Here is a 17,005-nt window from a genome sequence, read left to right as displayed (position 1 = left end):
AGAGTAGATAAGAAATACCTAGGAGAAAACAGCCTAGAATAGGGACCTTCCCGAGGTTTCAAGTGTCCTAGGTAATTAGATCAAAGAGCAGTTTTAAGGTAAGTCAGGAATTGAAGATCCACTGTTTATATTGTCTCCGAAGCTCAGGACAGGTAGAGAGAATATACAGGACCCTAAAATTAAACTACCCTTGGGAACTGGCGCTGGCTAGAGTGTCCCTTGTTCTTGCTCCATACCCAGAATGCCCATTTTGTGTGAGAAATGATTTTTCAGGCTACTAAAAGACTGTTCCTGGTGCTGTGGACCATCCGACCTCCTTGAAGTTCACCATCACCACCTGTGACTGATGTCAACTGGAGAAGATCCAGATGCCTGAACAACCCCCTACTCTTTGGCTCCAGGTCTTCTGCTATTCTACAAGGCTAAAGAAGCAGCAGGCCTTGACTCCTGAGACCACCCCAGAGGCATAGGGAAAATGCTGCCTTGGAGGGTGGGACTTAGTGTGTGTACACCCAAGGTTAAATGACAGCTTGTGATTACAAGATTGAAGTTGAAATGTGAATCTAGAGTTATATAGATTTGTTCCTTTTGCAATTTCTCTTTATTATATATGTGATTTTATGTATATGTAGACAGCTATGTGCCACAAAATGTGGAAAAGTCAGAAGACAACTTTGAAAGTGTGCTACAAAGAAAAGGAAATGTTTTGAAACCCCTAGTCAATAGAATAGAGCCCAAAAACCCCTGCTAACAGATACCTAGTGCCTAAAATTGATAAATGGTAGACTTACAGCTCCGGGTTAACACCATGTGTTTCCACTGCTATCTTTGATGAAAACAAAGATTATTGTGTACTTGTCCAGCTAGATCCCGCAGGTACTCTTGAACTGAGTTTGAGATACACCCTAGATGATTCTGCAGACAGCCTATTTTCCTTGACTCTAGCTGTTACATTGTGACTAGGAGTGGCCATAGGTATAGAGACAGGTGTAACTACATTGATACAGACACCTCATTACTTTCATCAGCTGAGAGCTGCCACTGATGTGGATTTGAGAGCCCTAGAACAGTCAGTAACAAAGTTAAGTTGTTACTAGACTTGCTGTTTCTTAAAGGAGAAAGTCTGTGTGCTGCTCTAAGAAAAAATGTTACTATTATGTAGACCATTCAAGAGTGACCAGAGAGTAAATTCAGAAAAAAAGTTAGACCAGAGACAAGATAGAGATGCACAGCAACTTTGATTCGAGAGTTGGTTCAATCCTCCCTTGCTGGACCCCTTGTGATTTTACTTTTGCTCTTAACCATAGGCCCCTACATTTAAAATAGATTAGTAACTTTTGTTAGAGAAAGGATAAATGCTGTTCAGCTTTTTGTGTTGCGCCACCAATATAAGACTTTGGGTCAAGAAAATGGTAATTATGATGACACTGGAGTTTAAACTTCTCTAAAGATCCTAATCGGAAAAAGTGGGGTGAGAATAGACTTATTAATAATTGAGTTTTTATGATTAAAAACATAACCAAATTGGAAGAGGTGGGGATGTAGAGTGAAAAATTATAAAGGCCATTTTATGAAATATGTGTAGATTTTTCCGCCTTACAGAACTCGGAACTGAAAATAAGATTTCAGGCCTTCACATTCCAGGTGAAGGACACTTGCTGGATTACATTCCCCAAGCCTCACCCAAGGCAGGAAGGCATTCCTGACTACAGATAAAGATGTTATCACCTAGGTGGGGCCATAGCCCTATAGCCGGAAGGAAAAAGTGACTCTAGATCGTTTGGGCTAGATTCTCTGAAATGTTCCACTGTTCTTGGTTACCCCTCCCTTGGTCTTCCCAGTGCTATGTTCAAAATTTGTAAAACAACCAATCATGTGTAAACGCGCGAAAATGCCTTCCTCCCCCCACCCCATGCTATAAAAGACCCTTTATCCCACCACACGTGGCCAAAAACCCTGCTCTTGGAGCTAAAGAGCATGTCGTTTTTGACCGCCGGCTCCTCCCCTAATAAACCTCTGCTGATTGCATCCAGGTATGGTTTCTTGTGATTTTTGGGTGGTCGCAATCCGGAGGCTTGAGGAAGGGTCTCCCGAGTATGGGGCTCTTCACTCCAAACCTCAGGAAGATTTCTTTTAATATTTTCTTGGCTCTTACAGAAGCTGTTTTCTGCTTGGTGGTGAAAACCCCAACCCATCCAGAAATAGTATCTACAAATACTAGAGGGCTTAACTTCCTGGCTTAACTTCTGCAAAATCAGTCTTCCAATATACTCTAGGCTGTTCTCCTCTAGGTCTTTTGTCTGGTTTACTCTTGGCTGCCTAAGCATTCACTTGCTGGCATATCTTATACTGTTCTACTGTCTGTCTGTCTGGCCCAAAACCCAAGGCTCATTTTATATCTATCTGTCTGTCTATCTATCTATCTATCTATCTATCTATCTATCTATCTATCTATTTATCTATCTTAGATCCTTTGCCTGCCTTGATGAGCTTATCCCCTAAATGAGTCTATCTCTGCATTTGACCTAATAAGTCTTTTGCTTATTTTCTGGGGAGTACAGTTCTCTCTTCTCATGTGTGTCATTGTCCTTTCTTCTCTCCGTAATAGTTGTTGGGGTGGCTAGTAATCTGAGTCCTTTCTTCTTCCAGTATGTTTTAAGTGAGGCCATCCCTTAATCTAGCCCCATTCCCCAGCAGGTGTCTCTTGCAGGCCCATAACTGAGATAGGCTCCTGCATAGCCACTTCTCCAGACACTTGATCTGCCTGGTTATTGCCTTGGGCCACTGAGTCTCCTCCCTTCTAGTGTCCTGGGCAATGAATAGTACTCACAGTTGCCGGCTTCATCAGGGCATCCAAGAGGTCCAAGATTTCGTCTGATGGGAGCAGTCCTCTCTCTTGGTATATAGCCCTGTGAACATGGTCTGTGGCAAAGGCATACCTACTATCTGTGTAGGTGTTAATTTTCTTGCCAGCCCTAAATTCCAAGGCTGCTTTCTGTGCTGATGTGCCCAGGAGGTAGAGGTTCAGCTCAGAAGGCATTTGTGCGGTCTACCACAATAGTACCTGCTCATCTCTGACCAGCATGGAGAAAACTGCTCTTGTCAGGAGCAGGTTGCCTTGGATCCCAGCAGGGGTTTTTTGGAGAGGTTTTCCTCCATCCATGGGCTCTCCTTTTGGGCCAATTGGTTGTGGCCCATCGGGCAGGAAGTGTATCTGAGCCCCCATCCTGGAGAGTAAGTCTTGCTCTAACAGAGGGTAAGGACAGTTTGGGATGACCATAAATGAATGGGATACCCAGCCCATCTCTAGGTTCACCATTCTTCGTGTACTCCATGAACACATTTTGGTGCCAGTGGCTCCATGGAACCAAGTTACTTTCTTGGAAACGGGGCCATTGGCTTGGAGGACGGCTGAGTGTTGAGGCCCTGTGTCCATCAAGAGTTCAGTGGGCTTCCCCTCTACTTTCAAGGTTACCCTGGGCTCTGGGAGGGGTCCAAACCCCATCTACCCCAATCAATCTCTTCACTTAGGGCTAATACCTTCACTGTTTGGGGGTGTTTTTTCCAAGGCCCGGGATTTCTTGTCCCCAGCTTCTGTTAGGGCACTCTGGGCTGAGCGGCTCCTTTACTTGCAATGTGCACACTGGTCCTTTTCAAGGCGTTTTCTGTCTCTCTTTGATTGGAGTCTCTCTCCTCTTCTTTCCCTAACTATTGTAGCCAAGATTCTCTGTAATTCCTTTCCTGTCGCCTTTTTTTCTCATCTCTCTTTCATCTTCTGTCTTCCTAAATCTTTTCTTGCAGTCCCTCTAGCCTCTGAGGCATTTTCCTGATATCTACTAGCCTAGTCTGTAAAGGACAGTGTGTACTGACAGAATGCCTCTATGAGCCATTCTAGAAAGGCTGTGGGCAACTCATCTGATCCCTGCTTAACCTCACGTGCCTTGATCAAAATTGGTGGGGCCTCATGTGGCCCCCTTGAGACCTGCCAATGGAATATGGTGGTGAAAGATATAGAAAACTTATAAAAAGTATGGAAAGTTTTCATGACCCCTAGATCTGAGTCAAAAATGTTGGCCAGCCGGTTCAATAAAGAAAGCAGAACTAAATGTGAAATTTTTAGGTCTTAGAATTCACTGCCCCGGGATACATTCTGCATTCTGGGAGGAATACATTATTCCTAAATCAGAGGACACTTGCTGGATTAATGTTCAGGAGAGGAAGGGAGAGGCTGATTAACATTCCTCAGACCTCAGGGAAGAGAACCCACCTGCAGATGGGGAAGGCCTAGAACACAGAGACACATTCCAGGATGGAGGAGGTAGGGAATGAGAGGAATGGAAACTTTTTGAGACCTCTAGCAGATGTTTCCCACACCCCCGCCCTGAATAATGGGCTGGGACTTTCCACTATTTTTATGATTTGTTCCCTTGGTTACCCCCTCACCCCCCTGGTTTGTAGTTTTACCCTTTAAAACCACAAACTCTCCCTGGGCCGCAGGGTCAATTCCTCTGCTCCTGCATGAGTTATGAGTTGACCATCAGCCGACTGATTCCCAGATTAAAGCCTCTTGCTATTTGCATCTAGATCAGTGTCTTGTGAGTTATTGGGTGGCAGTGACATCCTGAAACTTGAGTGAGGGTCTCCCCTCTTGGGGGTCTTTCAGTGGTAGGCTTTTAGGTGCCCCTTACCTTCTGCCACACTAAAGTCCCAGTCAGATCTAGTCAGAAGAAACCTGCTGTCAACCACAGCCTGGTCAATCAATGGTGCTCCCATGTCTGAGGGAACATTGTTTCTTTCTGGTATCTTCTCTTGCTCTTTGGTCCTGAAGAGCACTCCTGATGGCCAGAACCTACAAGGGTCTTGGGGAAGAAAGTTTTTATCCGTGGGGGGGAGGGGTCCCCTACTAGATTCATCCAGGTAAACTATATAGGGCACTTAGTCTGGGTGCCTGAGGGATCCTGGCCTAAAGACTCTTTCCTCTATTGCTTTGATCACCTGTACAATGGTCCCTATGGGTGGCCACCCTACTCTGAAGGTGGGCCATTCAGAGAAGCAGAGAGTAACTAACTTGACCTTCTTTACAACAAATCAGTATTTGCACCACAACAGAGGCCTATTCTTTTGGCTCTCTGACTTAGGGCAGTCTATAATTTTCACAGCAAGCAACCTGCCTGCAAGCAGTTTCTTTGTTTCAGAGTCCCCTCGTTGAAGTCATGTGACTTGTCTCAGTGCTATTTACTCACTATTTTTTAAATAAAAAATACATATAATCATAACTTTTAGGTGAATAATCTTAAATTTCTAGTGAATTTTTGCTTGAAATTGGTGCACCACCTAAAATGGGTGATAATTTGAAAAGCCGGCAGTGCTACCTGGACCACCATGTTCTCTCACCAGAAGCAGCCAGAGGCCAAGGTCCCCATGAGCAGCAGGTGGGAAGCCACAGAGGCTATTCTGTCCCACTGCCATGGCTCATGGAAGTCACCCTTTTTCTCTGCCAGGTTCTTACACACCTGGGCCCAGCCTCTCTTTTTGTGGAGGCCCTCAGATTCCTCAGTGCAGGCCATGGGGAAAGGGGGTGCTAGGAACAGGAGCTACAGCCAGCCCTGCTGTGGTTTCTCCTCCCCTCCGCTGCTGGTGGCCATGTTACCTCTTTCCCTAACTTTCCTCTAGTAGTTAATTAGGATGTTTAACAGGGTAGATTCAATCTAAAAATACCGTCAGTCAAAGTTCAAGAACACAGAGAATGACAATCAACACAGACAGTTCACCCCTGCCACAGGCACAGAAACCAGGTTATACAGACAGACAAATAAACCTGCTCAAGACCTCTGATCTACAGCCCTCTGGTGCATTCTCACAGGAGGTCAATTCCCAGCCAATGCACCAAATGTAAGACTCTAGTGAGCAGAACTTTAGTTTGCCAGAGACCCCTTGAGTGAATCATGCAGAGACAAGAGATTGCTGCAAAAAGCAAGAGGAATTTTTAATGTTCCAGCATACTGGGGCCATCCTGCATCCCCAAAAGAGAGGTGACCCCACACAGCTTGTTCAGTGAACATTTATACAGTCTCTAGGGGTAGTGGCCATTAGTCACAATGTGATTGGCAGAACAGTGACCTTTTAACCTGATTGGTCTTTAAGAAATGAGGCGGCAAGGATCTCCCTTGTCTGTACATGGCCTGTTGTCCATGGGCTCTGGTTTCCCCCCACCCCACCCCCACCCCTGCAGGTCAGTCCCTATTCCCTATGGTCTGAGGAATGTTAATTAGCCTCTGCCTTCTGGAGGGGAGGGGTGCTTAAGCATTCTATGACCTTTTTTTTCGGGGGGGGGGGGTCTGGTGGAATTTTCTTCTTCAAGTTCAGGCAGGACTCTGCCCTGGTAAACACACGGCGTTCCTCAGAAACCTTGTAAAGTATGTTTCTGTTTGCCAGGAAAAGCCATTGCTTCCTTATCTGCTTCTGCAATCCCCAACCTCCAAAGAGGGCATCTGTTCTCTATTAACTTAAAAAGCCTCCAACAGATCAGATCCCCACCCTGGTTCCCAGGCCAATCCAGCTAATCCACCTGCCTCCTGCACCACAACACAGCCCTTATATCTAGCAGGACTTGGCCACCATTTTGGTTGTCTTCTCTGCCCCCATATCCCTGGCAATTGCCAGTCTGCTCCACTGTCTCTGCCTTCTCTCACTGTCCCCAAGGCAGACTACCCAGATGGCTCTGGTTATTCTCTCTTACCATGGATCAGCCTTATCTCCACCTCTCACAAAAACCACATAAAGAACCACATGGTTATCAGCTCGTGATCAAGTATAACCAGCATGGATCTGAGTTCAGGCCCCTCACTGAAGATTTTAAGCTCTTGTGTCCCAGGGCAAAGAATTAGATCAGTGACACAGGTCAGAAACAGAGACTGTTTATTAGAAAAGGAAAGCCGTGGATATTTACATGGAACACACCTGTATCAACTGACAAGATGACCAAGGTATGATTGAGGGGAAGAGTGTTGTAGGAGAGAGGGTACAGCTAGAGGCATCTGGAAGAGTTCACAAAGGAGACTGTAATAGGTTATTCTTCCACTGGTGAAATGAGCCAATTCAAGTTAGATTATATTAAATGCTGGTTTACTGGGAAGCTGCTCTCTCCAGTGAGCTCACTGGACCCAAGTACTGAGGCCAGAGAAGTCACCATGGGGAAACAGGGAGAAAGAAACAGAGAGAGAGAGAGAGAGAGAGAGAGAGAGAGAGAGAGAGAGAGAGAGAAGGGAAGAGGCAAGAAGGAGAGAGGGAGAGAAGAGGGAGAGAAAGGGAAAGAGAGAGAGAAGGAAGGAAAGAGAAGAAAAGGGAGGGAGATGGAGGGAGAAAAAAGAGGAGAGAAGGAGAAGGGTGAGACAAAGATGTCTGGATTCTATAGGAAAGAGCCTCTGGGGAAAGGCAGCCCAGCCTCTATACTCTGTAACAGGTAAGGACTGAGGGATGTTGGGAGAACCTGAAGGTCAAGACTGCTTTGACATGTTAAATATGCACTTCAGTCCTTTGTTCCAGAGTCCAAAACCAAACAGACCTAACATGGCTGTGAGGAGTGTGGGAGAGGAGGAGATCAAGAGAGAGGGAACTAAGGAAAAGAACCAAGAGAGCATATCCTCCAAGTCTCAGGGTTCCAAGGGAATGAGAAGCTGGGGAAGGAGGGATTGGAGAGTGGTGAGAGGAGCTGAGGGAAGCCACAGGTAATTGTGATATTGAATTATAGCTCCCAGGGTCACCAAAAGCAAACCTTCCCCAGGCCTTCCCCCAGGCCCAAGCAGGCCCGTGAGTCTTTTACCACAATAGACCAAGCAACAGTAGGATCTGAGATGCATTGCATTGCCAGCCTTGGTGTCCTATGGTCTGCTACCGAGCTAAGAAGAATGGACTGCCTGCTGAGCTAGCCTTGACACCTTCTGGACTGCTATCTCCTCACCCAGCCCCTGGGCTGAACTGAGAAGAGACTCTGGGGGGGTGGGGCTCCCCCTTTATATTGTGAAAACAAAATATTAAACTTCAGGCCTTGATCAGAATACTTTGTCTTGGCCCCACGTTTCTCTCACCCTCCATTCCCATTCATTCCCAGGCTTCCTCTCAGGTGAACCTGGTTTCCTGTAGCTGCTGGCAGCTACAATTGAGGAAGCCTGGAGGTGGGCTTTGATATGGTAATAGACACCACAGATAGCACCTCAGCCTTTGTCATGAGTTTCTTTTGGATATGACAATGCCCAGTTTTGTTATAGAAGGCCATTTGTTTCTTGAGCATGCTTTATTTGTTGGGTGAAGCTCAGGTGGGAAGGGATTTTTGTCTTAATCAGACAACCAGCCTCTTTCATAGGTTAATCTTCAGCCCCCATTCCCCTGTTACAATACTTAACATTTTCCCTGATTTCTGGAAGACCATAAACAGATCATCTGTTCCTTAAAGATATACAATTGATCCATCCTCTACAGTCCTTCTCCATTTCTTTTTTTTAAAAAGCATCATTTGAAGATTTATTTATTTCATGTATGAGTACACTGTTGCTGTCTTCAGACACACCAGAAGAGGGCATTGTTGGATCCCATTACAGATGGTTGTGAGCCACCATGTGGGTGCTGGGAATTGAACTCAAAACCTCTGGAAGAGCAGTCAGTGCTCTTAACTGCTGAGCTACCTCTCCAGCCCTACCATTTCTTTACTCTCATGGGTATTCTAAAATAATATCATTTGTTGAATATCTACTATATATGGTGGTTTGAATAAGAATGGCCTCAGAAGGCTCATATATTTGAGTAGTTATCATGGAGTGGCACTGCTTGAGAAGGGTTAGGAGGTTGAAGGAAGTGTGTCACTGGAGCGGGCTTTGCGGTTTCAAAATCCCATGCTGGGCCAAGACTGTCTCTGGCTGCTGACAGGGATACAGCATCAGCTGCTCTAGTATCACCAGTGTCTCTATGCTCCTACCATAATGATCACTGACTGAGCCTCTGAAGCTGTAAGCAAGCCAATTAAATACTTTCTCTTATAAGAGTTATCTTGGTCATAGTGTCTCTATACAGCAAAAAACACTGGTTAAAACACTATTGTTAATAAAAAAAATACACACAGAGAAACCCTGTCTCGAAAACAATAAATAAATAAATAAATAAATAAATAAATCACTATTGTTGGAGGCTGGAGAATTGGCTCAGCAGTTAAGAACACTAGACTGCTCTTCCAGAGGTCCTGAGTTCAATTCCCACTATGGTATCTCACAGCCTTCTGTAATGGAATCTGAGTCCTTCTTCTGGTGTGCATGAAGACAGAGCACTTCCATACAGAAAAACAAGAAAAAAAAGCTGGGCAGTGGTAGTATACACCTTTAATTCTGGCACTTGGGAGGCAAAGGCAAGCAGATCTCTGAGTTCAAGGCCAGTCTGGTCTACAGCTGAGGTTCCAGGACAGCCAGGGCTACACAGAGAAACACTGTCTCAACAAACAAACAAACAAGGCATTATTGTTACTAGAAAAGTAAGACTGTTCTCAGACTTACTGCCAAGTCCATTTCTGAATTCTTTTATTGATGAACTCACAAAAGGGGAACCCTACTTTTTCTCTTTCTGGCTAGCAATCTCTGTGTCTTTCTGTTTCTGTCTGTCTGTCTCTCTACCTCCCTCCCTCTCATCCTTCCTTCCTCCATTACTTTGATTTTCCATAATAAGTTATCATCACTGAACCAATAAAGCAATTCAAGCCAAGGCTCCTTGGGCACAAATCTCAGGCAAGTTCATTGGCCACACAGGAAAGGCTCAGTGAAGAGGAAGAGAGAGAGAGAGAGAGAGAGAGAGAGAGAGAGAGAGAGAGAGAGAGAGAGAGAGAGAGAAAGGGAAGAAAAGGAAGGAGAGAACCAAAATGTCTGAATTATACAAAGAAGAGCCTCTCAGGGAGGGTGAGTCCAGCCCCTGGAAAGTTCAAGGTAGAGGGCCAGGTATGCCAGCCATGCCCTGTGTACTTGCTGGTTTTGTGTGTCAACTTGACACAAGATGGAGTTAACACAGAGAACAGAGCCTCCCTTGAGGAAATGCCTCCATGAGATTCAATTGTAAGGCATTTTCTCAATTAGTGATCAAAGGTGGGTGGAGAGGGCCTAGTCCACTGTGGGTGGTGCCATCCCTGGGCTGGTAGTCTTGGGTTCTATAAGAAAGCAATGTAAGCTGAGCAAGTCAGGGGAATCAAGTCAGTAAGTAACATCCCTCTATGGCCTCTGCACCAGCTCCTGCTTCCTGACCTGCTTGAGTTCCAGTCCTGACTTCCTTTAGTGATGAACAGCAATGTGGAAGTGTAAGCTGAATAAACCCTTCCCTCTTCAACTTGCTTCTTGGTTATGATGTTTGTGCAGGAATAGAAACCCTGACTAAGATACCCTTTAACAGGTAGGGACTGAGGGATGCTGAGAGAACTTGGAAGCCAGGTCCACTAGTCTGAAACCCAACATTCCCATAGAACTGAAAATTGAGCCCAGGGTCTCATGTAGCCGCCCGAGGCCACAAGTCAACTGGATTCACCTGAAAGGGGGGCTGGGAATGAAAGGGGAAGGGGGGCGAGAAGAGATGAGGCCAAGACAAAGTTCTCTGATCAAGGCCCAAAGCTTTAATGTTCAGCTCTCAATTTAAAGGGGAAGACCCAACCCACAACCCCTCCTGGTTTCAGATGGGTGGGATAATCCATAGTCAGTTCCAGGACATGGCCGGCGATGTCTCAAGGCAAGCCCAGGGGCAGTTCTGCTGTGTTCCGGGCAGCCAAGGTGGGTAACTCCACCTAGATCCCGTCACTTGACCTTGCTGTGGCAACCAAGGTCTCTCAGTCCTGCTCATGGGGGGGGGGGGGGGGGGGGGGAGAGTACAGTCTCACACATACTGGCAAATGTTGTACTATTAAGCTATAGCCCCAGCATTTTCCCACCTCTTGATGTTTTTTGTTCATTTGTTTTTTGTTTTGTTTTAGCAGTGTGTCTCTCTGAATTGGATCAATTTGCCTCCAATCCCCTTTCCTCAGTTTCCCAAGCAGCAGAGATTACAGGTGTATGCTACCACAGCTAGCTTGCAATGTTTCTATACGCTAATGTTACATAGGGTTTTTGGTTGGTTGGTTGGTTGGTTAGTTGGTTGGTTGGTTGATTTAAAGAGCATGAACCAGGCATTGTGGCTCAGCACTTGGGATGCAGAGGCAGGTGAATCTCTGTAAGTTGGAGGCCAGCCTATGTAGACATAGAAAGTTCTAAGAACTATATAGTGAGACCCTATTTCAAAAACCCAAAACAACAACAACACCCCCCCCCCAACACACACACACAGCAAATATGTCAATCATTTAACAGCAAGACTGTGAATGTCAGCCTCCCACCCAACCCAGTACTAGAAGCACACGGCAGTCTTGGTGCTCAGTAGACAGTGAAACCAATTCCTCTGCTTTCCCCACTTGGAACAGTGTTGAATTATCATGCATGCTTAATGATGTGGTCCCAACCGGAAGGGTTAGAGCTGCGCTGTGGAAGCTCTTGGGTGCCAAGCTGTAAAACTCCACACTATAGCAAAGAGCCCCAAAGTGTTCCTTAATAATTAACAAAACAGACAGTCCAGGTGGGGTAGCCGAAGTTGGTAATCCCAACTATTCCAGAGGCTGGGATGGATAACGATTGCAGCTTCAAGGTCTCAGGGCCTTAGAGTGAGCCCAAGACTGCGGGGCTGTAGCTCGCTTGTGCGCATGGGTCCTGATGGGCTGTGTGGTGTTTCCCATGTGTTTGGCAAGGCTCAGAGAGGCAGAAGTGTGGGAATTTGACTGAGTTTACTCCACGTGGCGCTGGGCAGACGCTGGGCTGTGAGAAGCTGGGGCTCCACCCGGGCATGGAGAGGTCTCAGCCTGAAGTCCTGCAGGGGCAAAGCTCCTGAGTGGGGGATCTCCAGGCTGAATCGGCTGACCAGGAGACCGGTGGTCTCTGTCCTTGGGCTCCCAGATGCCGCTGGGAGCCGTGGAAGAACTGAGAAGCAAGGACATATGGGCTGCATGGGCCTGCAGTCAAGAGGGATGAGGGAGAGAAGCTCCCTGGTGCCCTGCTGGGTAGAGACTCTTGGTCACTGCACTCACTTGGCTGGTTAGGCTAGCTTGTTTGAGTTGGCAGGGCTCCGTGGTTGGAACATAGAGAATTTTTCTAGCGGAAGATTAAGTAGTAGCTCGGTAGTCAAAGGCTTTTTCCATGGGTCCAGGGCCCCAAAGACATAAGAAAGTCCATGGTTTTAAAAGGTTTATTGTCATGGCGGAAAGTAGATGAAGCCGTACCCCCAGGGCAGGCCTTTGATTAAATACCTTTTGTAAGGAGGAGGGTCTGGGAAGGAATGCTTAATTGGCTACGCCCTTTGCCTTTAGGTATCTCATTGATATGGAGATCTCTTGAGGCTCTGAGGCCTGTAGTCACGCCCTCTACCTGTGCTAGGTGACACAAACCTCTCTTTGGGAGGGGCTGTAGGGGCATTGCCCTACATGACTGAAAGGTGCAGATCAATGGAGGTCTTCGGTCACGTGTCAGGAGCCTGGAGTCTGGGAGTGTGACGAAATGTATGCAGTCCCTTGCAGGAATACCTGTTGGGTCTCTGGCCAACTCTAGCCAGTGCTCCACCAGAAACCAAGCTATCCTTTCACAGTCCCACACAAGATTGTCCTGGGAGATTTACTGAGACTCAATCTCAAATCAAAAAGTAAGAAGAGGACTGGGATCCAGCTCAGCAGTAGAGCACTGGAAGGCCAAGTTCAGCCACTAGCACTGATACTGGAGTAAGCTGTGGTTATTTGGACAAAGCTTGTGGGGAAGGAAGAAAAAGAAGCCTTTGGTACTGTTTGTCTTGGAGTCTGACAGAGTTCAGATGTGAAAGGGCTGAGGGCACTGCCCAGTGGAGAGCATGCTCTTACCTCTGGTCCCAGCCCAGCACTGAAAATAAATAAATAAAAATTTACATACTGAGAGACTTTGAAGTGGTGCAAATAACAAAGCGATTACTATTTATTCTTTTTTGGTAAATGTATTTTTTTTTTTTTAATTTTATGTGTATGGGTGATTTGCCTGCATATATGTATGTGTCTTTGAGGCCAGAAGAGGGCATTTGATGCCCTGAGTATTAGAGTTAGAGACTGTTATGAGTCACTAGGTTGGTGCTGAGAAACAAACCCCAGGGCCTCTGGAAAAGCTCTTGACCACTGAGCTATAGCTCCAGCCCTCTGTAAATTTCTGATTAATTTGTTTTCATAATTTTAAAGTTTGATAAGGTCTTAACTCACAAACACCTTGAGTTTCTATGTGGTTATCACTAGAGGGCAACCCAACCCCAGTCGTTCCTCCCTGTGCAATCCAGCACCTCACTGTAGCCCTTGAACCAATGACTTAAGAGCACTTACTAAAGCCTGCAAGCTCATCTGGCTATGGTTCCATTGGAAGAGCTGCATCTAGTATGTCTAGCATCATGATGCATTCGAATCTACCCACAAACCGGCATTGTTTGGAACAGGCCTTTTATCACAGCGCCAAGGAGGTAAGAGGATCAGAAGTTCGAGGTCATTCTTGGGCAGCATGGGCTACCCAAGACTCTGTCTCAAAGTAAATAGATGAATAACTAAAATAAAATATAAAATAAAGCAGGCTCCAGCATTCCCTGAGACCCATATTCAGACCCTGTAATTGAATAAGCCCTGGGTAGATGACAAGCACAGAAGGCTGGAGAACCTCTGTGTGGAACTCAGGTCGCTCCCACCTGTTGGTTAACCACAGACTAGCGGGGTTTTGTTTGTTTCATTTGCAAGACCCCAGTCCTTCCTTTGTATCTTTAATTTTTCCACGTGGGTCCTCCACATTTTCCTGTTACAGACATCAGATTCGTGGCGTCTGCAGAAGTGGACAGAGTGGGGGAGGAGGGCAGGGTAGATTCTCAGACCTGTCCATCAGCACCACAGCTGTGTGTGCTTCATCCGTAGCACAGCAGCTGTCTGAATGCTTGCATTTCTGTGTGGTATGATGTTTTGTTTTGTTTAACCAAAACAGAAATGGAACACAGCTGCTTTGAATGGGTATTTACTAAGATGCTACATTTTAAGGGGAAGATTTTAATCCTTGAAATCAGTGGTCCTGAAATCCAGGATGGAGCCAGGCAGAGGTGGTACATGCCTTTGATCCCAGAACTCTGGAGGCAAATGCGGTTTGAGACCAACCTAGTCTACAGAGTGAATTCCAGGATAGCTGGAACTACACAGAGAAATCTTATCTTGAGAACAAAACAAAACAAAACTAAACAATCAAATAAATATACAAACCAGGATAGGAGGAAAAGGGAGAAGCTTTGGGAACTGGCCTGACGGTGGGCCTCAGATGGTAAGAATGACATCCTTACTTCAATTCCTGGAGAGAACAAATACCCATAAGCTGTTCTCTGATGGCCACATGACTGTCATGGCAATGCACACATCTCATTTACATAAGATAACACAATTGTCTAAATTTTTTTAAAAGAAGGGAACCAAGGTCTCTGAGGGCTAAAGTTACAACGTTTTAAGTCTCAATTACTGTGCTTATAAAACAAAAAACGCCTCTCATCTGTACTTGCTCAAGGACAGTTAACTTCCTGAAATTCATGTAAGATAACAAGCCATGTGTTTTCACTTCTGTAAGCAAGGTTGGCACAGGATGTGCTTGATCACATGTTAGGTGGGAAGTATGGAGGCATGAATATGTCAGGATGTATGTTTGCTCCAACTGAATGAAGGCAGGAAGTTCAAACTTTGTGAGTTTTCTCTTTATAAGCACCAGAGTAATGAACATAATTCAGGGCTATTCTCTGGGAATCCAAAACCAAGGCTGAAACAGAGTCCCTTGATGCAACTTGGGAAATATTTCAAGAAACACCTCAGAGTTGTTACATGCTTGATTTTTAATTGCTTTTTTGTAACTGCATGTTCAGAAAAGATTTATGTTGCCACATTACTTTGTTTTGGTTTTTTTTTTTTTTTATTTTCTTTTTTAAAGCTCTTTTAAAAAATTACTTATTTTATGTATTATAAGTACAATGTAGCTGTTTTCAGACACACCAGAAGAGGGCATCAGATCCCATTACAGATGGTTGTGAGCCACCATGTGGTTGCTGGGAATTGAACTCAGCAGTTAGTGCTGAGCTATCTCTCCAGCCCCGTTTTTAAATTTTCAAGACAGGATTTCTCTGTGTAGCCCAGGCTGTCCTGGAACTTACTCTGTAGACCAGGCTAGCCTCAAATTCACAGAGATCTGCCTAGGTGCTTCTGCCTCCTGGATGGCTGGGACTAAGGGTCTCATGCCACCATCGAGCTGCCATATTTGTTTTGAACCTTTGTGTAAAATTTTCCTGGAGAGATGAACAAATGTCTGTTCACCCCAGATAGAGCACCAGTGACAGACCAAAGCAAAGGATTCACCCCAGATAGAGCACCAGTGACAGACCAAAGCAAAGGATTCACCCAAATCCAGTTTGGTGAACCAGTGAATTGAATTGGGTTCACTTACAGGGGTGCAGGTGAAGAGTTAGTTACAGGATCATTTATGAATGGTACTCCACTGAAGAAAATGTTCTTTCTTCCATTAAGGACTGATTGTCCATATATCCCCAGAGTGAGGTAGGGCCTCATAAACCCCTCCCCCTCCATAATGAATGTTAATGGGCCCAATGTTATGTTTGTCACAGTTACTGAATTATGTCTTATAAATATTATGAATTATAAATCACAGCTACTAATTAATGTAGTTAATTACAGCTGCTGAAAGGTTTGTGTGTTGTTGTTGGTTTTTTTGTTTTGTTTTGTTGCCTTTGTTTTTGTTTTCTGTTTGTTTGTTTGTTTGTTTGTTTGTTTTTGAGATAGTTTCATTCTGTAGCCTTGGCAGACCTGGAACATGCTCTATAGACCAGACTGGCCTGGAACTCAGAGATTTGCCTGCCTCTGCCTCCTGAGTGCTGGTATTAAAGATGGCCACCATGCCCAGCAGCTGCTGCTGCTAGGAGTTTAAGAGGGCAAAGTGTTCAGAAACTATTTATGTGAGTGTTTGGTGTCCATGCATGCTCACATTTGTATGTGTGCAGGGGTCTGTGTGCACATGTGTATATGTGCATGTGGGAGCCAGAGGCTGATACTTGGTTTCTTCCTCAGTCGCTCTCTATTTACTGAGGTAGAGCATCTCTCAGAAACCAGAGCTCACTAGTCTGCTTGTCACTCCTGTCTCTGCTAATATGTATTAAAAAATATATTAATATGTATTAAAACTCCCATAAAAACTAAAGGTCAACTTATTTTACTATTTTCTAGTGTGATTAAAAAATGTGTGTGTGTGTGTGTGTGTGTACACAAGTGCCAGAGGTCCAAAGTGGGGCATTAAAATCTTTGGAGCAGGAGGAGTCACAGGTGTTTAGGAGCTGCCTGACCTGATATGGGTACAGGAACTGCAATACTGTCCTCTGATAGAGAAAGAAGAGCTCTGAACCACTGAGCAACCCCTCTAGTATAATTTTAAAGAATATTATATAAAAGCACAAAATTAAGATAGTAATAGCTGTAATTTTTCTTAAAAATTAAAAAAATCCACTCACTTTCCGAGTCTGCATTTTCTCAGTCCATCTTCTAAAAGCCACATAAGAGTCATTGGTGCTGGAGCCATCTCGCTTTTCCTGTTTGACTTATGGGATCAGTGATGGCTGGAACAGGAAGCTGAGAAATCACATCTTCAACCACTGACATAAAACAGAGAATGAACTTTTTTTTTTTAATTCTTAAAGCTCTCCTCAAGAGAAATATTTCCTCTGCAAGGCTTCACTTCCTAAAGGTTCTACAACTTTCCCAAACAGTGCACCTACCAGGGACCAAGTATTCAAATACACAAGCTATGGAAAACATTTCTCATATAAACTACCATAGGAAGCCGGGCAGTGGTGGCGCACGCCTTTAATCCCAGCACTTGGG

This window comes from Arvicanthis niloticus, chromosome 8 (genome assembly GCF_011762505.2).
Source record: "Arvicanthis niloticus isolate mArvNil1 chromosome 8, mArvNil1.pat.X, whole genome shotgun sequence".
Taxonomy (NCBI): Eukaryota; Metazoa; Chordata; class Mammalia; order Rodentia; family Muridae; genus Arvicanthis; species Arvicanthis niloticus.
The sequence above is the reverse complement of the archived record's forward strand: the minus strand, read 5'-3'. Positions refer to the sequence as shown.